Here is a 25,490-nt window from a genome sequence, read left to right as displayed (position 1 = left end):
CCAGCTGTCTATTAAGCCACACATGATACGTAAGTTCAGTTCAGGTCAGTCACTCAGTCATATCCGACTCTGCGACCCCATGGACTGCAGCAGGCCAGACTTTCCTATCCACCAACTCCCGGAGCTTACTCAAACTCATGTCCATCGAGTCAGTGATGCCATCCAACCCTCTCATCCTCTGTCATCCCCTTCTCCTCCTGTCTTCAATCCTTCCCAGCATCAGGGTCTTTTCCAATGAGTCGGTCTTCTTATCAGGTGGCCAAAGTATTGAAGTTTCAGCTTCAGTGTCAGTCCTTCCAAAGATATGTAAATGTCTTTGCAAAAACCTAAAATGATGCCATTCATCTTACTACATTTTTTATTTAGAAAATATAATTATATTTCATTTAAAATATATTAGTGGGTTTTATATTTGCTATTTATATAACAGGTTTTTTATTTTTCAAAGGACTTAATACATATTTTAAAATTATGCTTTAATTTCTCAGGCTATGCCATGCTCAGTCACTTCAATATTGTCCGACTATTTGTGACACCATGGACTGTAGCCCACCAGGCTCTTCTGTCCATGGGATTTTCCTGGCAAGAATACTGGAGTGGGTTGCATGCCCTCCTCTAGGGGATCCTTCTGACCCAGGAGGATCCTACGTCTCCTGAGTCTCCTGCATTGCAGGTGGATTCTTTCCTGCTGAGACACCATGGAGGCCCTTCTAATTCAGTAAGCATTGCTGTATGTATAACATAATAAGCAACTCTTTGGGGTGCTCAATCATTTTTTAAAGTGGAAAGGCGTCATAATACCAAAAATATGTGAGTACTTGTTTATAATAGGCAATGCATTTTTATATCTATTTTTAAATATACATAAATTACATATACATATATTTTAAATATATATATATTTACAATTTATATGTTTAACTAGCTACTTCCTAAATGCAGAACATTGCCATAGTCCGAATAGCACTCGACAAGTGAACAGAGGCTGAATCAGAAAAGCATGTGCTGTGATGGGCCCCGTGGAGCTAAAGCAGGGAGCGCTTTGACCAAGGCGAGGTTCAGATCACATGTCTGTCTTGCCCATGAGTCCCTGCAGAGCTTAGCCTTCATTCTATAACTCTAACAAGTGGGGTAAATGCTATTGCTTGATTAGAGATAAAACTGAAGAGAATGGTTCAACAGAATGAGACCAGAGAACAGTCTGACTGGGTCAATCCAAAACACAAGACACGTGGAAGTCCTGGCAGGAAGTGGAGGTTTGCACCTAAGGAGTAATGAGAGCAGAAAAAGAGTCTCAGGAATATCTCTTGTTCTCACAGGTCCTGGCACCTGCCCAGTACCATCTTATCACACCTCTAATGTGACGCTGAAAACATCAGGAGTTTTGTGGAAGGTCAGTCCTTCATGGTTGAGGCTACTTAGATGCACTCAGAAGGCCAATCCTGAAGGAGGAAATACTAAATTTTGAAGGAAATAAGTAACAGCTGAGCCCAGGTACCCATGGAATACTCATGGCGAGAATATCCCCTGAGCCTCAGCAAAGATGGACTCTCAGTGGGTTTAGTCACCAGCCACACACTGTTCAGATCAACTGGGTAAAGATCTAATTTCTCAATAAGTAGAATTGTTCAGGGATGTTTTCATTAATCTACTCCGTTTTGAGGTGGGGAACACTCACAAAGACAGAAGCATAACAATCAGAATTCTCTAGGATCCGGGATTCTTTCATCCTGGAAGAGACACCAGAAAAAGTGCCTAGTGTGGTGCATTTTTGGAAAAAAAAAAATTTATTTGCACTGAGGTGAGCCCTAATCCAACTCTTTAGCCATTACACCCTTAACTCAAAAGGTCTTGCCTGTTTTGTTTTTTTCCCCAAAAAAACTGCACTCAGATTGAGAACATAAACAGAGACTTCAGAAAAAAAAAAAAAAGATTTGTATAAATTCCCAATGAATGTCTGTCTCTTAATGACTATGAGTTGGCACTTAACAAATATGTGTTTAATTAATAAATAAATATTGTAATGAATAAATGAATGAATGAATTCTGTAGCTCTAGGAAGAAGGGCAATGATACCATGATTTGGTAGGCCTGGCTGTACTCTGGTAACTGTTATAAACTAAATCCCCTTCAATGCAGAGATAGTTGATTAAACTTAATTCTATACCACAATGAGTAGTAGAGTGAAGCACCTGACTCACAGCTCTGATTTTTTTTTCCAGATGAATTTAGGTATAATTGACAAATAGCAATTTGTCAATATAAGATATTTGCAGTGTATGTCCTGATGATTTGATATTCATACACAATATGAAAGACCTCCACACATCGAGTTAATTACAGTCATCACTTCATACATTTACTTGTGTGTGTGTGTGTGTGTGTGTGTGTGAAAACACAAGTTCTACTCTCTTAGAAACTTTCACCTATATAATATAGTGCTATGAATTACAGTCACCATGCTCTATATTAGGTCCTCAGACTTTTTCATCTTATAATTGCAGTTTGTTTCCCTTTACCAACTTCTCCTTATCTTCCCCACCCTTAGCGCCTGATGACTGCCTCTCCACCTTTTTTTAATTAGTCTGATTTTTTTTTTAAGATTCCACACAGAAATGATGCTATATAGTATCTGTCTTTCTCTGTGTGGCATATTTCACTTAGCAAAATGCTCTCCAGGTTCAATCAAATTTCAGGACTTACTTCCTTTTTAAGGCTGAAAAATATGCCATTTTTCTTTATTCACTTGTTAACAGACACTTAGATTGTTTCATATTTGGCTACTATTGATGCTGTTAAGAACATGGGCATATAGATATCTCTTCAAGATAATGATTTCATTTCCATTGGATGTATACCAGAAATGAGACTGCTGGATCATATGATATTTCTATTTTTAATTTCTTTAGAAATGTCCATACTGTATTCCATAGTTGCTGCACCAGTTTACATTCTCACCAACAGTGTGCAATTGTTCCCTTTTCTCCACATCCTGGCAACACTTGTTGTTTCTTGTCTTCTTAAAGACAGCCATTCTGACAGGTGTGAGGTGATATTTTATTATGGTTTTGATTTGCAATTCCTTGATGATGAGTCTTTCTAAGCACTTTTTTGCACACCTGCTGACCATTTGAATGTCTTCTTTGGGAAAATGTCTACTTAGGCATTTTCACTATTTTAACATTGGGTTACTTGGATTTTTCTTTCTGTCTTTCTTTTGCTATTGAGTCACATGAGTTACCTGCTAGTTTGGATGTTAGCCCTTTGTTGAATATACGATTTGTAGGGATTTTCTCCCGTGCCGCTAGGTTGACTTTTCCGTTGCTGATGATTTCCTCTGGGCTCCCCTGGTGGCTCAGACGGTAAGTAATCCGCCTGCAATGCAAGACACTGGGGCTCGATCCCTGGTCAGGAAGATCCCCTGGAGAAGGGAATGGCTACCCACTCCAGTATTCTTGTCCGGAAAATGCCATGGACACGGGAACCTGACAGGCTACAGTCTATAGCATCGCAAAGAGAAGGGCACGACTGAGTGACTATCACTTTCTTTCCTATAAATCCAGGGACTCACAATAGACATCAGACATCATTATACCCCTTTTTCATATGAAGAAAGTAAGGCCTCGAGGGATTATGCGATCTAGCTCAAGAACTCAATTCATCAAGGACAGAGCCAGAACTCAGATCTGTTTTCAATACCAAATCCTGATGTTTTTCCATCTGGCTATATCACTTCCCCATCACACACTAAATTAAACACTGTACAAAGAAGGCATATTTTATGATGCCTCAGGATACTCTTTATATATATGCTATTCTCTACTTTTCTCCAAAGCCAGCATGTTCTAAAACAGGTACCTGTAAACCTAACATATTAAAAACTGGAAATTGAATGCAGTTCACATCAACCACATGCTTATAAATATCTTCAAAAATTTTAGAGCTTAAAATATACACATATAAAAGGGTGCTTGTCATAAATGTAACAGAGTTTAATGTATTTTCATAAACTGAACACCCTTCTAAGCAGCATCAAAAGACAAAACATCACTACTCCTCCAAACCTTTCTTATGCCCCCTTCCAGTTACTATACAGATCCCAAGGTTAAACATTATCCTAATTTCTAAGAGCAGAAATTAGTTTTGCCTATTTTTGAGCTTTGAATAAATGGAATCATACGGTACAGACTCTTTTGCATCTTACATGGTTTTTTTTAATATTGTGAGATTCATCCATATCACTGTGTGCAGTTAGAGACTGTTCATTCTCACTCAATTTATCTATCTTCTTTACTATTGCTTGGCTTTAGAGTAGTCTCCATTTGGGGACAATTATGGATTGTGCTGCTATGAAGGTTTTACTCAGTCTTTTGATGAATATTTTACATATTTCTATTGAGCATATACCTAGGAGCAGTATCTCTGTGCCATAGAGCGGATATCTGTTTCACTTCAATAGATACTGTCAAATAGCTTTCCAAAGTGGTTGTACTAATTTACTCTCTTGCCAATGGTATTTGAGAGTTTCACTCCAAGCAGTAAATATTTAAATTAGGTGCCAAAATGCCTTCAAAATGGACACCAATTTATCTGTAAGACAAGTTCACACTAGTTTTCTTGTTTTCATAGAAATTCAGATCTGACGGGTTCATATTAGAATAATGGAAACAACAGAATAAATAAACATACCCTGGTGCTCCTCATTATTAGCGTCTTTTCAAGGCACTTGCAGGTACCAACAGGAACTACAGAATAAAGGTGGCAAAACAAAGTCAGGATGCCTGGGATCCCAAACACTGAGAAAATGGTTTAAGCAAATACTTACTATGACTGATCATTTGCCTAGAATAATGAGTCTTACTCCCTTTTCATTCCCATATCTGTATATTCCTGAAATAATAGAGTGTCCTCTCTTAGAATAACAGCAAGCACTTAATGCATAAAGACAAGCTGTTAGGAAAGCAAAGTTTCTAGGAGATTGAATAATTTGGTCTTTTTTAATTGGAGAAAGAGCTGACAATTGCAATTAGCAAGGGCTAGTGAATCTACACTAAGATAAACTAAGCCCATCTCTGACAGTGTCTCTGCCTTTTGATTTTAACAGAAAGCCTATCATAGAGCTGTGAGCAGATAAACACTTATCTATATCCTAATTCTGATAACTGAAACATCAAAAACACAAGAGACTCTGTACCACTTGGGCTCTGTACCATTTGGAATATGAATCTTTTTTGCTCTTAAGCCTCCAATTAAAGCCCATGAAATGACAGGAACCAAATGATATTACAGAAGTAAAGCACATAATAGATACTCAATAAACCTTAAGACTGGAGAAAGATTACTATTTTATTAAAAGTGATGTAAATATAATAAGAAACACAATGTTCCTCCAGGCTAATTTCTAATAATGATATAATAAACGGTGCCAAAAAGAATTTCAATCGTCTGGACTTATAACTCTGCTAATCCTCCTTGGCTAGCAATACATCCACAGATGCTGTGAAATTGCCCCAGAAAAGGAACTGAGACATTTCCTATCTTCTGTAACCTTAATATTTATTAAAGACTTAATAATAACCAATGTTAGATAACCAGCCCAGCCATAAAGGAGAAAACTAAGCCAAATATATCTATTTGGCCAGTGTATTCTTTTCCTCCACATCCGAGCTGCTCAGAGTATATTGAAACCAGCTGCTTTCTAATCTGAACAACTTCTAAGGTGCTCATGAAAAATGCATATACCTCTCCTCAGACTTAACAATTCAGAATCTTTGAGAAGAGACCAAGAAATTTGCATATTTACAAGTGCTTAAAGCAAAGTTTGAGGATTGCTGTTCAAATTGAAATTGGGGATGGGTGGGCTGACTAGAGTGAAGGAAAGGGGAACAGGAATAAATCAGGCTACGCTGTTTTGGGCTGTTATAGGAAAACAAAGGAACTGCATAATTCCATTTTCCACTTTTTGACCAACCATTAGAATTATCTAGGTCATGTTTCAAAAATACAGATGGAAGGCCATTGCACTAAGTGAAATGAGACAGAGAGTAAAATACTGTATGATATTACTTATAGGCAGAATCTAAAAAAATACAACAAACTAGCAAATACAACAAAAAAGAAGCAGACTCGCATTTATAGAAGGTAATCTAGTGATCCCCAGTGGGGAGCATGGGGGTGAGGCAAGAAAGACAGTGGGCGACAGTGAGAGGTGCCAATGACTGAGTCTAAGAAGGGCTACAAGGATAGATTGTACAACCCAGGATATATAGCCAGTGTGCTGTAATAACTAAACAGAGTTAACCTTTAAAAACTGTATAAAAATTTTCAAAGAATAAAAAAATAAAAGAAACATAGAACGAATAAAAGTAAAAAAAATAGAAAGATAACTGGCCCCATCTCAAACATCTTAAACTTAAATCTCCCAAAGAAGGACGTAGAATCACTATTTTTGACAAGTTTCCCTAAGAGACTCTAAAGATCAGGAAAGTTTGATACACGGTGGTAATGGTGTTGCATTCCATTCAAACAATTAACCTTGGCCGCTTAGATTAAAACTTTGACTCAGGTAGGTTTTAATCTTGTATCTTCCTGTATCTTTCTTGATCTTTTTCCATGGTTGATAAAACCAAAATACACACACTTTTATGCTCCCAATCCTCTTCATTTCGATAGCTGTATTTTTTCTTCACTCTTCCTTTTTAATCTTTTTTATTGGAGTATATACACACACATACATATACATACAAAAAGATATACATATTTATGCATAAATTTGCAAACATTAGGTAACCAGCACCCAGATCAAGAAACTGAACACCATCAGAACTCCAAACGGTCACCTGGTGCTCCTTTCCTGTTCAGTTCAGTTCAGTCGCTCAGTCGTGTCCGACTCTTTGCGACCCCATGAATCACAGCACGCCAGGCCTCCCTGTCCATCACCAACTCCTGAAGTTCACTCAAACTCACGTCCATCGAGTCGGTGATGCCATCCAGCCATCTCATCCTCTGTCGTCCCCTTCTCCTCCTGCTCCCAATCCCTCCCAGCATCAGAGTCTTTTCCAATGAGTCAACTCTTCACATGAGGTGGCCAAAGTACTGGAGTTTCAGCTTCAGCATCATTCCTTCCAAAGAACACCCAGGCCTGATCTCCTTTAGAATGGACTGGTTGGATCGCCTTGCAGTCCAAGGGACTCTCAGGAGTCTTCTCCAACACCACAGTTCAAAAGCATCAATTCTTTAGCACTCAGCTTTCTTCACAGTCCAACTCTCACATCCCTACATGACCAATGGAAAAACCATAGCATTGACTAGACAGACCTTTGTTGGCAAAGTAATGTCTCTGCTTTTCAATATGCTATCTAGGTTGGTCATAACTTTTCTTCCAAGGAGTAAGCATCTTTTAATTTCAATGGCTGCAATCACCTTTCCTGTTACTGCCCCATAAAGCTAACTACCACCCTACCTTATAACACTATAGGTTAATTTTCCCTCTTTTTAGAGTTTATATAAATTGAATAATACAAGATATACTCATAGGTGTACAATTCCTTTCATTCAACATTGCCCTTGTGAAATCCATCCATCTCTCTCTATATACTGACAGTTGGCTCATCCTTTTTTCTATATTATTAATTTGCAATAAGCTATCACAATTAATGGGGCTTCCCTAATACATTCATACTACTGACTTGATTACTTCCACCTTGGGACTAATACTGTGAATGTTCCTATGAACATTCCTATGCACACCTTTGATGAACGTATGGATTCATTTCTGTTGGATGTACACCTAAGAACAAACCTGTAGGGATGTGAGAGTTGGACTGTGAAGAAAGCTGAGTGCTGAAGAGTTGATGCTTTTGACTTGCTTAGCTTCACTTCTACTGCTAGTTTTCTGAAGTGGTAGCAATTTCACCAGCAGAAGAGAAGAACCTCAAAACTTCAGTTGCTCCAGTAATTGGAGCTGATTGCTTTTTTTCCATTTTAACCATTTACCGTGAGATTTATTTGGCATTGTCTATGTCTGGTTTTTGAAAAGTTTTCCCTATTAATGGCGTTTAGGATCCAAATTCCTTTGTAGCTTTACCTTTCACAGTCTATAATGTTCACCCAGCATTTCAGGTTTAAGTTCCTCGGTAGATTTAAGCATATAAAAGATACTAAGTTCACTTTAAAATAAACCTGCCCAACTCCATTTTACTTTCACTGTTTAAGCATAGGCAGAAACTGTCATCCAGTCAATTTCAGCCTTCCTAGAAACTAATAGGAAGAAAAAACAAGAAGAGGGATCTATATACTGGCAGACTGCTGAACCAAGTCTAGCAGGTAATTTCTTCAAGAAAGAGTAAAGTTTCATTAATTTAGGGTGGGAAGGGTTGGATAGGCATGGAGGGATACAAAGTCTTTATTTTTTATATTATTCTTCCTGCCTATAGACTCTAGGCAACAAAAATTCATTTTTAGTAATGGCTCAATATCTATACTATTAACCATTGTATTTGTGAAAGCAACATAATGTGAAATTGAAGTTCTAATAGTTTTTTTTTTTTCTTTTTTTTTCTTTTAGGAGAAGAAATGTAATTAACTCACGAAAGTTGAGCTAACAACATTATTCAAGACTCTGGTGTTATTTTTCATTTTCCCTGTGTGCTATTTTGTCACTAAAAATGCAGCATAGATTTAGCCAGAAATTCAACTCCTAAAACGCATTGTGTCAGGAACACCAGCCCACTAATGAGATGGTTCAAAGACAGTGAGCTAGACAAAGGACAGGAAAAGACTGCTGTTTTGAAGGGAAGGAATAATGCCTGAGTGAGAATTTCATTTTTTTTTTTAAGCAAAAGAGAATTTTAGATTTACATGCTGCCAGACTATCTCTCCTTGGCACTTCAAAGATAGATTGGGTTGGAAAGAGAAAGAACATTTTGTGTACTCCCCCATGGTTTGGTAACCTAAAAGCACACTTGGGTTGTAGCAGTTTGCAGGGAGGTGGTTAATTTGAGAGTGAGGAGAGATACAGCTAATCCACTCCCTCAGGCAGAAGCCAAAATGATGTTTAGGAAGAGATTTAGGGGGAAAAAATGTCTTTTACATTAAAAAATGCATGCTAATGTCTCAGAAAAGTCCGACTCTTCCATGCATAATCTTTCCTTGCACCCTTCCCCCACAAAGAACTAAACCAATGTTATCATTTAAAGATTGATTAAATTAGGCAAGGAGAAAGTTCACTAAGGTTTATATAACACAAACTCATATAATGATTTTTTTCTAATTATAAAGATTTCATGTTTGAACAAACACCTTTCTTCTAAGCTGCTGAACATATTCAGAGGTAAATTAAACTATTTGAGTAAGTTAAGCAATTACAACAAATTAGAAAACAGCCTCACTTGCTCCCTAAACCACAAAGTCTTCATGAATGCTTTGCAATGACCCACAAATGGAACAATAAGATGGATGTTAAAAGGTACTGTCAAAGGAACTGAATGCTAACCGTGCAAGCTTTGTCTAAATTCATCCAAATAAAGGTGACAAATTGCCATGTCATGCATTGGGGACCCTTTCTTGTAAAGACCTGGGTAATAATGAGATCCTTTGCCCTTCTGCAGTGTCAAATCATATCAAACACAAATGAACAAACTCTAACCTGAATATATTTATTCTTTAAGTAATCACCTATTTATTTATAAAACCAATCAAAATATTCTTTCATTGTGCTTATGCATCTCTAGAAGAAAGGTAATATAAATCATTACAACTAATACAAAAATATGCTTATTATTCTACCCACTAGTTCAAAGCTTTTAATAAAATATTGCCTTTCTCTTCCTAAGGCATCTCTGATGTATATGTTATGCTTTACAATGGTATTTCCTAAACTTCAGGATTGGGCAGTCCTAAATGTATGCTACAATACCCCCAGAACCCCATGGTGGGAGTAGTGAGAAATAATGCTTTGCCAGTATTCAGTTATAAACTGTATGATCCTTCTCTTCTTCCATGTGTTATTAACAGTGCAGAGGGAGTGAATATTACAGTGATCTTACCAGACAGAATTAGAACTTTTATTATAATTCTAACTTGTTTATATTTGTCACACAAATACAACATCTGGGTTGCATACTTCCTTTCCCACCCAAATGTGTGGTATAATTTGAATCCATATGTGGCTTAGTGAATCTTTCATTTTGTTGTTTCTGTAGCCAACCATATACACAGGCTTGCAAAAATTTATAGGTAAGGACAACAATCAAAATTATTAACAACCAGGGCAGCACAGGGACTGACTAATAGAATAAACACCCAGCCAATCAAAGTGGTCATCCCTGAATAACAAGCATGGCCATCTAAGTCGGTTTTGGCTGAAGAGCAGCTCCAATAAAACATGTTTTTCTAACAGTCACTGTTTTTTGTTCATCTTCAATGAGCTATAGCAGGGCACATACACACACACAGGTACAACTATAACTTGCTTTTTGTCTTTTATTGTCACACATTATGCCATCGACATTCAGATATCTTGTGCATGCCACAGATACAAATCTAATCCATTCTTCTTAGGACCATCACATCTCAGGGCACAGACGTACCATCTCTAATGGTAGGTCATTTCTCTACTGATGGATATTAGGCTACTATCTGTTATCCCAGCAAATAAAATTGTAAATGTGCTGAAGCTGAAACTCCAATATTTTGGCCACCTGAGGCAAAGAACTGACTCATTTGAAAAGACCCTGATGCTGGAAAAGATTGAAGGCAGGAGGAGAAGGGGACGACAGAGGATGAGATGGCTGGATGGCATCACTGACTCGATGGACGTGAATCTGAGTGAACTCCGGGAGTTGGTGATGGACAGGGAGGCCTGGCGTGCTGTGATTCATGGGGTCGCAAAGAATCGGACATGGCTAAGCGATTGAACTGAACTGAAATACTAATGCAGGAGCATATTTTCACAAGCTTTGGCCATTTGGAATGTCTCCTCTCTGACATGCTTTTTCATACCCTTTGTCCATTTTTCTTTGGTTGTTAGTTTTCATCTTATCCTTTTATAGGAAGTCTTTTGAATGTTAGGGAAAGGAATTTTTTATCACATGAGTTACAAATATTTGTCCAGCCTATCATTTGTCATTCCATTATTTATTTATTATGTTATTATTTTTTGCCAAATGTATCAGGATCCTAGCAGGGGCAGATAGCACACCCAAATGTTTTAACTGAAAAGAATTAAACAAAAGGGCTATATCTAGTGATACAAACAACATTAAGGGAACTAACAAAGGTTCTAAAAATAAGAGAGAGCTATCTCTATCACTAGGTCTTAGGGATAAGAGAAAGATCAGAATTCAGTTCAGTTCAGTCGCTCAGTCTTGTCCGACTCTTTGTGACCCCATGAATCGCAGCACGCCAGGCCTCCCTGTCCATCACCAACTCCCGGAGTTCACTCAGATTCACGTCCATCGAGTCAGTGATGCCATCCAGCCATCTCATCCTCTGTCGTCCCCTTCTCCTCCTGCCCCCAATCTGCTAAAAGATAGAGTGGAGAAGGCGATGGCGCTCCACTCCAGTACTCTTGCCTGGAAAATCCCATGGACGGAGGAGCCTGGTAGGCTGCAGTCCATGGGGTCTCTAGGAGTCAGACACTACTGAGCAACTTCACTTTCACTCTTCACTTTCATGCATTGGAGAAGGAAATGGCAACCCACTCCAGTGTTCTTGCCTGGAGAATCCCAGGGACGGGGGAGCCTATTGGGCTGATGTCTATGGGGTCGCACGGAGTCGGACACGACTGAAGCGACTTAGCAGCAGCAGCAAAAGATAGAGATGTGGAAGAGGAGGTGATACAGTCGATAAAAGTAAGTCTCTTGCGAATAAGATAGAGCAGAGCAGAGAGCGTTTAGAATTAGAGGATGGAAAATGTAGAATAATCAACACACTACAGGAAACATTTAACCTCAGCTTTTAAAAACTTTCTAAACATTACAATTTTATCATTATTATTAGCTATGCTTAAAATAACTTTTCATTTTGAAACAGTTAAAACTTGCAAAAAGTTGCAAAATACATAGAGTTCCTATTTGCCCTTCACCCGGATTCCTCCAGTGAAGATAAATATATGATGAACATAATACCCATAGCACATTATCAAAATTAGGAAACTAATATTAGTACAATATTATTCACTCAGATGAATATCTTAATTAGATTTTACCAGTTTTTACACATACTCCTTTATATGTCTGTGTGTCGTTCTATGAAATTCCACTTAAAGTATAAATTTGAGTAAATATCACCACAATCAAGGTACAGAATTTTTCCATCACTACAGAGAAATTCTATTGTATTAACCCTTAATAGTTACATCCTTCTCCCAACTCTAACCCTTGGCAACTAGTGAAATCTCATTCAGTATAATTTTCTCACATTGAGAATGTCATATAAATAGAAATACACAGTATATAACTATTTTAAATTGTTTTTTCCCCATTTTCTCAGCATTATTGAGATCAACATTATTGAGATCCATCCAAATAGTTTATGTATCAAAAGATTTCTCCTTTTCATTACTGAGTACTATTCTACTATATGGATATACCACAGAAGTCTTATCATGAAAGATATTTGACTTATTTCCAGTCTTTGCTGTTACAAATAAAGCTGCTTGGAACATGAAACGTTTCTGGGTGAATATGGCTTCATTTCTGTGGGCTAAGTGGCCAAAGGGGCAGCTCCTGAAATAGAGATGGTTATGTTTAATTTTACAAGAAACTGCTATTTCTACTTCTAAGAAAGATGAAATAGATGTATTTCTATAGATGTATTTTCTATCTCTCTCATCCTAAAAACAACTAAAAGCCCTATACATCATGTGTAAAACAAACAGAGGAAGATTCTAAAATGTAGGGTAGCAAACCAGACCAGCTAAGGACCTCAAGACTCAGAGGACAGAGTACTGAGTCCCCTGGGTTTGCTCCTTGTCCTATATGCCGCAGACTCGGAATTGAACAAGTTACTAACACAAAAATGCCAATGGATGCAGACACAAAAAAGCCCAACAAAAATGCTTACTGTTGAGCAAGACAAAATTCAGGACAGCCAGTTTATTTCAGTCAAAAAAAGCAGGAAAAAGAAAAGATGTGTTCCTGTCCACCAGCAAAGCCAGGTGAGGAACACAGACTTACAGCTTTGCAAGGCTGCAGGGAGGCATGCCCAATTTTCCTCTCCCAATTAAGGAGTGGTCAGAGGCGATGGCACCCCTCTCCAGTACTCTTGCCTGGAAAATCCCATGGGCGGAGGAGCCTGGTGGGCTGCAGTCCATCGGGTCGCTAAGAGTCGGACACGACTGAGCAACTTCACTTTCACTTTTCATTTTCATGCATTGGAGAAGGAAATGGCAACCCACCCCAGTGTTCTTGCCTGGAGAATCCCAGGGATGGGGGAGCCTGGTGGGCAGCTGTCTATAGGGTTGCATAGAGTCAGACATGACTGAAGAGACTTAGCAGCAGCAGCAGCAGAGAAGGGCAATCAGGGAGCTAGGACTTTCATAGCCCCATAAGCTGATAAACAGGCTTCCATACACAGCATAAACAAAAACTACCATGGGGAGCCAGAACTCACACTCTCACCCAGCAATAAGAAGAAGGCCCATTCTTGGGTGTGAACAGAGGCCCCGGAGGGTACTTGGACATCATTTGTCTAGCAGTATGAGGCAGTATTCCCCCTTTCCCTGCCAGAACAGGGTAAGAGAAATTCAGTTAAAGCAGGAAGTTAGCATAAGATCCAGAATCTCATAACATAATATGAAAATCTCCAGGTATCAACAAAATAAAATTTTTTAAAAACCACTCATCATACCAAGAACCAGGAAGATTTCAAACTTAATAAAAAATAACCATCGATAAATGCCCAAACTAAGATGACATGGGTGTTACAATTATCTGACAAAAGATTTTAAAGCAGCCATGATAAAAAACTGCAATGAACAACTACAGACATACTTGAAACAAATGAAAAAGCAAAAGGAACAGATGAAAAAAACAAAAAAAGAATCTCAACAAAGAAGCAGAAAATTCAATAAAGACATCAAATAGAAATTTTAGAACTGAAAAAAGATCAAGAATGAGCTCAACAACACAAGGAAAGAGACAGGAAAAATCAGTGAACTGAAAGACAAAACAATAAAATTATCAGATCTGAATAACAGAGACAAATAAATAAATGAAAAGCCATAGCGACCTAGAATTTACATCATCTGAGTCCTTAAAAAAGAGTAGAAAGAGGGCGGATCTAAATTCTAGAATTCTAGAAGAAATAAAGGTTGAAGATTTCCCAAATTTTGCAAGAGACATAAACTGCAGATTTAAGAAGTCAAATCAAACCTAAGAGGATAAAAAAAGCGAAACAAAAAAATTCATGCCATAACACATCGTAACTAAACTCCTAAAAACTAAAGACAAGAGAAAAAACCTTGAAAGCCGATTAGGAAAAACAATGCCTCACTTAAAGGGGAAAAATAATTCCAATGATGTAATTTTCATTACATGGAGGCTAGAAGGAAGTGGCATAGGTTATTTCAAGGGATGAAAGAAAAGAACTGTCATCCCAGAATGCTATATGTGGTGAAAATATTCTTTAGAAATGAAGAGAAAAATGAGTACATTCTCAGATCAATGAAAACTAAGAGAATTTGTCAACAGCAGACCTACATTATTACAAGGAAGGCTAGAGAAAGTTCTATAAATAAGAAAGAAATAATGATAAAAGGAAATTTGAAACATCAGGAAGGAAAAAAGAACAGGGCAAGAAAAAGCATGGGTAAATACATTAGGCTTTCCTTCTTCACGTGAGTTTTCTAAATTAGGAATTATGATTGAAGCAAAAATCATAACCCTATCTAAATATGTCTAAAGTGCATGGAGAGGAAATATTTAAGATAATTAAATTATAAATAAAGTACAGCAAAGGGATATAAGAAGAAATAAGATTTTTATATTTCACTTCAACTGATTAAATGACAATAGTAGGCTGTGATAAGTTACATATGTGTAGCTACAGTAATCATGACTGGCTGGGGGGAGGGGTGAGATGGGGTATTCATAGAGGGATAGACCCACAGATCAGAAACAGACTATGGAACAGAATGAAGAACCCAGAATCAAATCCACACAAACATGCCAGAGGATTCTTGACAAAGGAGCACAAGTAATTAAATGAAGAAAAGACAGACTTTTCAAGAAATTGTGCTGGAGTAACTGAACACTCAAGGACATAAACACAAACCTTGACTGGACATCCCTGGTGGTACAGTAATGAAGAATCTGCCTTTCAATGCAGGGAACACGAGCTCAGTCCCTGGCCCAGGAAGATTCCACATGCTGCCAAGCAACTAAGCCTGGGCACCCTGACCGCTGAGCCTGCACTCTGGAGCCTGAGTCCCAGTTACTGAGCCCGTGGGCCCAACAGCCCACGCACCACAGTAGAGAGTAGCACCCCCTTCACTCACTGCAACTGGAGCAAGTCCAGGCATGGTGACAGAGACCCAGCATAACCAAAAATAAATAAATAAAAGTATTAAAAATTTCCACTGATGTTTCACATCTTATACAAAAACTCAAAATAGATCATGGAATTTAAGGTAAAACTTAAAGAAAAAAAAAAAAAGGAGAATCTTAGGGATCTAGGGATACGAATAGGCTTCTCATGCTTGATATCAAAAGTATGATCTGTAAAATGAAAATTGGATTTCATAAAAATGTAAACATTTGCTCTGTGAAAGATTCTTCTAAGAAACAATATCGGCAAATGACAAAGCCAACAAAGCACTAATTGTTAAAATATATAAAGAGGTCTCAAAACTAAAATAAAAAACAAACAATTCAACTAGAAAATATGCAAAAAAGTGAAGAGACATTTCCTGAAGAGGATATTCTAATGGCAGATAGGCAAATGAAAAGACCAGCCATTAAGAAAATGCAAATTAAAGCCACAGTGAGGCATTGCTAAATACCTATTAGCATGGCTAAATAAAAAATACTGATTACACCAAAAGCTGGTAAGAATGCAGATAAACTTGTTCACTCATACGTTGTTGGTGGGAATGTAAAATGCTATAGTCACACTGGGAAATATTCTTACAGTTTCTTTAAAAAGTAAATATGCAATTACCATGTGATCCAGCAACTGCATTCTTGGGCATTTAACTTGGAGAAAAGAAGATTTTTGACACAAACATTTATTCATGAATGTAGCACCTATATTCTTTATAGCCCCAATCTAGAAACCACAAAGATGTCTTTCAATGGGTGAAGAGTGAAACAAACTTGTATATTCATACCATAGAATATGGTAAGAATTGGCAGTATATAGGAATCAGCTACTGATACATCCAACAACTTGGATGAATCTATAGAAAAATATGTTGAGAAAAAACTCCAATATCAAAGGTACATACTTTACTATTCATTTTATATGAAATTCTTGAAATGACATGAAGGCTAAGGAAAGGGTGGGAGGAAGAAGGGGTAAGAGGGAAAGGACTGTAGCTGTAAAAGGAACACATGAGGAATCCTGGTGCCATAAGGATTCTGTATCTTGACTGTCAATTTCAACATATTGGAAATTATATTGTACTGTTGTTTTGCGAAAGAAAAAGTTAGAACTTCTCTGCAAAGAAACCGAATGTGTGTGTATATATGTATATCTATATAAAAGAACTAAGTAGAAATTATAGAACTGACATTTTACCATAATTCTGCAAATTGTTACCATGGAAGAAACTGGGTAAAACGTACATGGAATCTCTCTGTATTATTCCTTATAACTGCATGTAAATGTATAATTCTCTCTAAAATCAATTAATAGAAAAAGAAACTTCCAAATTCCTTTACAAAATGTTTGTTCCATTTTAAACTCTCATCAACAATGATGAAAGATCCAGTTTCTCTGCATTCTCTGCCAGCATCTGCTTTTTTTAAATTTTTTAAAAAATTTAATTCAAATTTTAAGGGTTACTTTCCATTCAGTTATTATAAAATATTGGTTATATTCCCCATGCTGTACAATATATTTTTAAGCCTATCTTATACCCAAAAGCTTGCGTTTATTGACAGGTGTGAGGCGGTACCTCATTGTGTTTTGATTTGCCTTTTCCTAATGATTAGCAATGTTGAGCATCTTTTCATGTACCTGTTGACCATCTGCATTTCCTCTTTGGAAAAAATGTCTACATAGTTCTTCTGCTCATTTTTTAATCTGGTTGTTTTTTTTTGATGTGGCACTGTATGAGTTGTTTATATATGTTGGATATTAATCCCTTATCAGTCATATCGTTTGTAAATATTGATATTTTCTCTCTCTCAGTAGTTTGTCTTTTTGTTTTGTGGGTGTTTTCTTTGCTGTGCAAAGACTTCTAGGTTTATGTCCCATTTGTTTATTTTTGCTTTATTTCCTTTGGTTTAGAAGATGGATTCCAAAAAAATATTTCTGTGATTTATGTCAAAGAGTGTTCTCCCTATGTTTTCCTCTAGCTTTATAGCATTTTGTCCTCTATTTAGGCCTTTAATCCATTTTCAGCTTATTTTTTTGGTGTTAGAAAATGTTCTCATTTCATTCTTTTATATGTAACTGTCTAGTTTTCCCACCAACACTTGAAGAGATTGTCTTTACTCCATTGCATACTTTTGCCTCCTTTGTCATAGGTTAACTGACCATAGGTGCATGGGTTTATCTCTGGACTTTCTATCCTGTTGCAGTGATTCATATTTCTGTTTTTGTGTCAGAATCATACTATTTTGATACTTTTTTGATATTTTGCAGCATTGTAGTATAGTCTGAAGTCATGGAGCTGATTCTTTAGCTCCATTTTTTTTCAAGATTGCTTTGGTTATTCAGGTCTTTTGTGTTTCCATATAAATGGTAAAATCTTTTGTTCTAATTCAGCATTTTCTATTATTAATATTTTTAAAATTTAGCCTTTCTAATAGGTGTCTTATAGTACCTATACTCTTAACCTTTAAATAGATGACTGATTGGAATAATGAAGAGTTTTTTTCTAAATATAAAAAAAAAAATTCCAGTTCCCTTCTGAAGGGTTTATTTTCTTCCCTGTAAACTGCTATATTTGCTTTCATTATACTCTGAGAGTTTTGTAATTCATGTGTCTTCCCCTTTAAAGTTGACTCCCTGGAAGCTCGTGCAGGCCTTTTCCTCATGTAAGAGATTAACCTACCCTAGCACATGCCTCCAGTCAGTCATACAGGCAGAGGAGGAGCGAACAACCTTGGAAAAGATGCTAGTGGAAGATAGACTAGGAGCATTGGAAAGTAGGGTCAGAATGAAATTTAATTCCATCCTAGTACTGCACAGAGAAGGCCCATAATCCAATGCAATCCAAGGAAGATTATAGCTGCAGATTCTGACTTATTCTAGGCAATAATGAGATCCAAAGGAAATGTGATACATTGGAAGGACTGATGTTGAAGCTGAAATTCCAATACACTGGCCACCTGATGGGAAGAGCTGACTCATTTGAAAACCCCTGATGCTGGGAAAGATTGAAGGCAGGAGGCGAAGGGGGCAACAGAGGATGAGATGGTTGGACGGCATCACTGACTCGATGGACATGAGTTTGGGTAAACTCCGGGAGTTGGTGATGGACCGGGAGGTCTGACGTGCTGCAGTCCCTGGGGTTGCAAAGAGTCGGACACAACTGAGCGACTGAATTGAATTGAACTGAACTGAGAGCTCACACATCACAGAACAAAAAATGGTAAGAATGATGCAGATGGCACCAAGTTTTTCCAGGAGTTTCAAAGCAAGACAAAAGATTAGCACAGCAGAACACAGAGCTATCCCCTAGGAGAGGACTAACAAGACCAAGACAGGAAAAAGATTCCGAGAAAGGCTTTCCCACAGAATCTACTCTCAGAGGAGAAGGAAGAATGAAAGAGGATTAAAAGAACACAGGAAGCCAAGAGACTCGACAGAAGGGGAAAAGCACTCCATTCACTTTTAAACTCCCCCAGTCTGGGGGTCTATGGTGTTAGATTCACTGACATTCTCACTTCTCTTTCTTTCCAGGAGAGGGACTTGTATCCAAAGGACAGCTGGACACCAGTTTTAAACAATAAGAAAACAACTCAAGGTCAAAGAGCACATCCTCAATTTTCATAGTCAATTATAGTTACTGTCCCTGACAATGTTGGTTTAATCATCCTTTCGCTATGATGAAATACTTAGTGAATGTTCCCATTTTTATTATATCTATGCGTTTTTAGGGCAAAATCACTCATTTCCTTTTTAGGAGTGAGTGGATATATAAATAATAAACTAATCCAGTTAATGAAGACAATGCTGAATTCAGAAAAAAAAAAAAGAAAGAAAGGCACGTTTGGTATAATAGATTTTACTAAGAAGCGAATTTGACTCTATCTACATATGTGGATAAAATAAAAATTTTTGATCACTGTGACAAAGCGGTGTTGGAGGACACTCCATTTCCTAATCTCTTTTCATGTAGAGTAGATCATGAAAAGGACAGATGTTTCAAAATTATGGCCATTGGTTTTACATCCCAAATCCCAAGACATTTAAAAAAGGGCTTTTCTGCCAAAACATCTATCTAATCATTATGCCTTTCCCTCATCCAGAGGCATAGGTTCTGTTAGGATGTCCAGATGGCAGTAGAGTAATGTGTTTTCTGTTAAAAATCAGCAAATTGTTGATTATTGCTTTAGGACTGTTAAAGTTACAAAGACAAAAATGATCAAGCCTCAAATTCTGGTTTATTTACTTTGTGGACCTAGACTTGTAATTCTTATCAGAATAACCTTTTGGGCATTTTTTTTTCCTCATCCCAATTATTTTAGCTTTTAAAAATGACAGCAAAGCTCATTCTTATGAATAACATGGGTATGGGCGTGTGTGTGTGTGTTAGTCACTCAGTTGTGTCCGACTCTTTGCAACCCCATGGACTGTAGCCCACCAGGCTCCTTTGTCCATGCGATTCTCCTGACAAAAATACTGGAGTGGGTTACCATTGAGGAGTGCAGTTTAACTATAATAGAGAAAATATAGCACTAGAAATTATGTTTCAAAGCATTTTTTTTCTATTACATGATAGCATTTTATTTGTCATTTTTAAGTAACCCACATAAAGTATTTGTCATTTTCAAGTAACACACATGAAGTATTTCACATGTTAAATGTGGTGTTCCTTCCTCATGAATACATAGGTATAACTTGTGGAGACTGACAAAATATAATAATACTATCAAGATTTACACAGTCTCTTAGTCATTACAAACCCCCCAAAAAACTTACCATCCCAATGAACAATAAAAATCCCCAGAGAAATCTTGAGGGCTTCCCGGATAGCTCCCTGGTGGCTCAGATGGTAAAGCATCTGTCTACAATGCAGGAGATCTGGCTTCGATCCCTGGGTTGGGAAGATCCCTTGGAGAAGGAAATGGCAATCCACTCCAGTACTATTGCCTGGAAAATCCCATGGACAGAGCAGCCTGGTAGGCTACAGTCCATGGGATCGTGAAGAGTCGGACACGACTAAGAGACTTCACGTTCACGTTCCCTGATAGCTCAGTTGGTAAAGAATCCGCCCACAGTGTGGGTGACCTGGATATGATCCCTGGGTTGGGAAGATCCCTGGAGAAGGGAACAGCTGCCCACTCCAGTATTCTGGCCTGGAGAATTCCATGGACTGCATAGTCCATGGGGTCGCAAAGAGTTGGAAACAACAGAGCGACTTTCACTTTCAGAGAAATCTTGAATTGTTGTTGAAAATAAAAATACAAAATTCCCATATGCAGTTCCAAAATCTAACATAGAGATGAAGGTCACTTTATTAAAACTCAAAAGTCCATGAAAATATAAACTATTTGGATACTAAAAGGCTCTTCAGTATGAATTGCAAGTATTTATCCAAACTTGTAGCAGTTTTCAGTCCATAATCATAAGACAGTTTATGACTGAACTAAAACGTCTCAAAGATCAAGACATTTAGAAAGAACAATTTGAAAAGAGCAGTTATCAAATCAGGTCACAAATCAAAAACTAAATCTAATGAAATGCTTTTAAATAATACCACTATCTTAGATTACAAACAATTTCTCATACATAATTTATATGTAAATTTTAACAATGGATAGCGATGTTCTTTGGCTTGCATGCAGTATTACAAATGCACCATATATCTAAACCTAAATGCCAGACTATAAGACTTCCAGGGTCTAGGTGCTAATCTATCTGGACAATATCTTAATCATTGAGTATTACCATAAAGCAGCAAAACATCATTTGAATCTGACAGTCCATCTGGTATTTCAGATGAACGAAAACGAATCAATTTTTATTCCAGGAAAATAATATCAGAGGTTCCTTGTATGTTAACAAAATAAATTCTAAAGTTTATTCAAGGAATAAGAGGTAACAGGGCAGATTAAAATTCAATATATTTTATTAGTTTGTGTGCTGTTACTGGGGGGAAAGGACTCTGGAAATAATGCTAACTTAGGTACTGCCATTCACCAGAAATCAGTTAATATTGCCTAAAAGTGACGGTAACATGGGATGGCCGAAATGTGACCCACTCTGGTGTACAAAGGTCTAGTGGAGGACACAAAGACCACTGTGTAAGAGTACTCTCAAGAAAACCACTTCAGAAAAAGTATTCTTTATGACAGTCAAACACAGGACGTGTTGCTACGTAAAGAGTAAAGCTGGATGAGAATCCCTGATAGAATAAGCTGTGAGATTTTAAAGTTTCATATTTCCCCTGTTCCTTCCCTTCGGAACCCCTGAGATGGACTGTACTTATGCTGCTGTTGTTGCTGTTGTTCAGTCTTCAAGTCCCGTCCAACGCTTCGCAACTCCACGGACTGCAGCACGCCAGGCTTTCCTGTCCCTCACCAGCTCCCCAGGTTTGCTCAAGTTCATGTCCATTGAATGGTACTTCCTATAACAATGCCCAGATGACAAGCGAGAGGCAGCCACAAAATAGTGCCTGCTGCATATCCGGAAGACAGGTTTTGATCCCATTTTCGCTTCCTGTGTATCCGTGTTAGTGGGTATGTTTCTGTGTACATTAGATACACATTTCCAAGAACCAGGGTATGAGTAGCAAACAATTCTTTCAGCCTAGCATCTCCACCAAGCTTACGATATTCTTTTTTTACATAACTTTATGTATTTATTTGTTGTTGGCCATGCTGGGTCTTCAGTGCCGCACGGGCCTTTCTCTAGTTGCAGTTAGCGAAGGCTTCTCTTTCTGAGGAGCACAGACTCTCGGGCATGTGAGCTTCAGTAGTTGCGGTTCCCGGGCCCTAGAGCACAGGGCTAAGTCGCTCTGCAGCATGTGGGATTCTCCCCAGCCAGGGACAGAACCCGCGTCTCCTGCATTGACAGGTGGAGTCTTTACCACAGAGCCACCGGGGAAACCCCTCTTCATCTTTTAATGTTTCAAATGTTCCTTTAACAAAATTCTAACAATCCTGCTTTTTATAAATCTCTCCAATCGGCTCTCTAAAACAAGTATCAAGGACTTGTCCTCTTTCACTCCAAGAAATCTTTGGCTGGTCAGAAAGCACAGATAGAATATCAATCATTAAGAACTAAGCAATAGAGCTTGAAAACTTAAATTTGTAAATACAAATGCTCTTTATTTTATTTTTATTTTTTTAATTTTAAAATCTTTAATTCTTACATGTGTTCCCAAACATGGACCCCCCTCCCACCTCCCTCCCCATAACATCTCTGTGGGTCATCCCCATGCACCAGCCCCAAGCATGCTGTATCCTGCGTCAGACATAGACTGGCGATTCAATTCTTACATGATAGTATACATGATAGAATGCCATTCTCCCAAATCATCCCACCCTCTCCCTCTCCCTCTGAGTCCAAAAGTCCGTTATAAAAGTTTCACATTCAGGAGGTCAAAACACAGAAATATGAATAGATGAAAGAAAAAAGCTCCAAACTGCAGCATACTTGGACCTTGAGCCTTGTTTGACACCAGAGTGGCAGAGAGGGAAAGTCAGTACCATCTTCATTTGATTACACATGAAAAACCTCTGAGAGTCTCAGTATCTCCCAAAGGGATCTACAAACTATGCATGCTTCATAGCTTTAGAAATCACTCCAGTGAACTTACAAAGTCCACTGTAACAGTTAGGAGGTAAGCCCTGTAGCCATTTAACATACATAAGTAAAGAAAAAAAACTGGACATTATAATTATAAAGGAAACAAATATTTTAGGTCTCAGAAACTTTAGAAATAATTATATAAGCTTAATGCTTGAAGCTGATGAATCAAGTAGGGATTTGAGTATATATAATCTAGACGTATAAAGATTACAAACAAAGAGCTATTCAACTGAAATTAGATGACAAAATGCGGGGTGATGGTGATGAAAGGAGCTATATAAGTATTTGAGACTCATTCTCTTCCACAGATGACTATATTGGAGTTATTTATCATAGTAGATAGGATTTACATAGGTAGTGCATTAAATTTACCAATGCCCAGCTTGTATTGATTTATACAAAAATATAATTATTTAAATTAAATTTATATATTGTTTTATTTTTTTAGTAAAATAACAAGCTGTTAGAGTATTTAATTTGCATACCTTAAGAGGAGTAAATTAGAAAGAAAATTATTTTACCTATGAGGTTCAGGGAGATAGCAGGCAAGTATGCCTACATTTTATAGACATTCCTAACACAAAATTTATTGCTCTCAAACACAAATATTGAAATTTTTCTTTATTTCTTAAGCTCATACTGTCTCTTTGGGTAGAGATCGTTCTCCATCATATCACTTCCCAAGAAATGCTGCTGCTTAGAGCATCAAAAATATTACCAGTATATATTTATGGGATTAACTTGATTCTCTGCTTCTGTGAATATGTGTCATAAAAACAGCCTTAAAAATGATCAGTCCAGGTTCGATGCATGATACTGGATGCTTGGGGCTGGTGCACTGGGACGACCCGGAGGGGTGGTACAGGGAGGGTGGTACGGGTTCAGGATGGGGAACACGTGTATACCTGGGGTGGATTCATGCTGATGTATGGCAGAACCAATACAGTATTGTGAAGTAATTAACCTCCAATTAAAATAAATAAATTTGTATTTTAAAAAAATGACCACCTAACCTAAATTTTCACTGGAAAAGTCCCTGATGCTGGGAAAGACTGAGGGCAGAAGGAGAAAAGGGTGTCGGAGGATGAGATGGCTGGAGCATCACCGATGCAATGCCCATGGACTTAGGCAAACTCCGGGAGATGGTGAGGGACAAGGAAGCCTGGCATGGCGCAGTCCACGGGGTCACAAAGAGCCGGGCATGACGGAGCAACTGAACACCACCACCCCTAAATTCCATGATTATGGAATCACCGACTTTGTCTACATGGTGTAAATACACACAGTGCACACACACATGTAATTCAACACCTAACATAGCATAGCATTACAAGGGTAAAAAGACAGAGGCAATTCTCTGAGGAATCAGACCTAGATACAAAAATTATAACATGCTGTAAGTAAAGACCATTGTTACAGATGCAGTAGGATATCAAGAAGTTAAGAATATTTCATGTAATATTTCATTTCTTCATATATTCGTAGCCTCTGTTGTTTTAATGAGTACACATTTATAGTAGTTATCCTTTCCTGATGAATTGGTCTTTTTTTATAATTATGCGGTGCCACTCTTTGCAGCTAATAATTTTCTTTACTCTGAAGTCTACTTTATCTGATATTAATATAACAACTGCCTTTAGAAATTAATGTTGTACAGCATATGATTTTCTACCCTTTTGCTTTCAGCCAGCCTATGTTTTATTTGAAGTGAATAACTTACAGACAGCATATTATTGGATCATGTGTTTTATCCACTATGCCAAAATCTGTCTTTAAATTGGAGTATTTAGACCATTTACATTTTCAACAGCTTTGTTGATTCACATATGATAAAATTGGCTCATTTAAAGGACATAGTTCAGTGAGTTTTGTATATTCCTAGGCTTGCTCAACCATTGCCATAATCAATTTTGAACATTTACATCATCCCCCAGAGAAACCCACACCAATTAGTATTCCCTCTCTGTTTTCCCTCAAACCCACCCCTCCCCCCACCAACTCCTATCTCAAGCCCTAGGAAACCAGCAATCTGCTTCCGGACGCTACAGATTTTCTTATTCTGGACTTTTCATATGAGTGGAATTATACCTTACATGGGTTTTTTTATGAATAGATTCCTCCACTCAGCATAAGGTTTCCAAAGTTCATCCATGTTGTCGCATCAGTACTTCGTTCCATTTTTGTGGAAAATTTTCCAGTTTCTGAATGTAAAACAAATTTCATCCATTTATCAGTTGATGAACGTTTGGGTTGCTTCCACTTGAGGGTTACTGTGAATGATGCTGCTAGAACATTCATGTACAATTTATTGTATGAATGTATGTTCTTGCATCACTTGG

At 37.7% G+C, this 25,490-nt stretch overlaps 1 protein-coding gene across 1 annotated transcript in view; it reads right to left on the bottom strand.

Moving 5' to 3' along the window:
• MACROD2 (mono-ADP ribosylhydrolase 2) overlaps positions 1–25,490 on the bottom strand; it is a 2,306,040-nt gene that overhangs the window by 1,664,199 nt on the left and 616,351 nt on the right. The gene's annotated exons all lie outside the window — the stretch shown is intronic.

Source organism: Capricornis sumatraensis, chromosome 15 (genome assembly GCF_032405125.1).
Source record: "Capricornis sumatraensis isolate serow.1 chromosome 15, serow.2, whole genome shotgun sequence".
In the NCBI taxonomy this organism is placed as follows: domain Eukaryota; kingdom Metazoa; phylum Chordata; class Mammalia; order Artiodactyla; family Bovidae; genus Capricornis; species Capricornis sumatraensis.
Note: the sequence above shows the minus strand (reverse complement) of the source record. Positions and strands in the feature narration are given on the sequence as shown.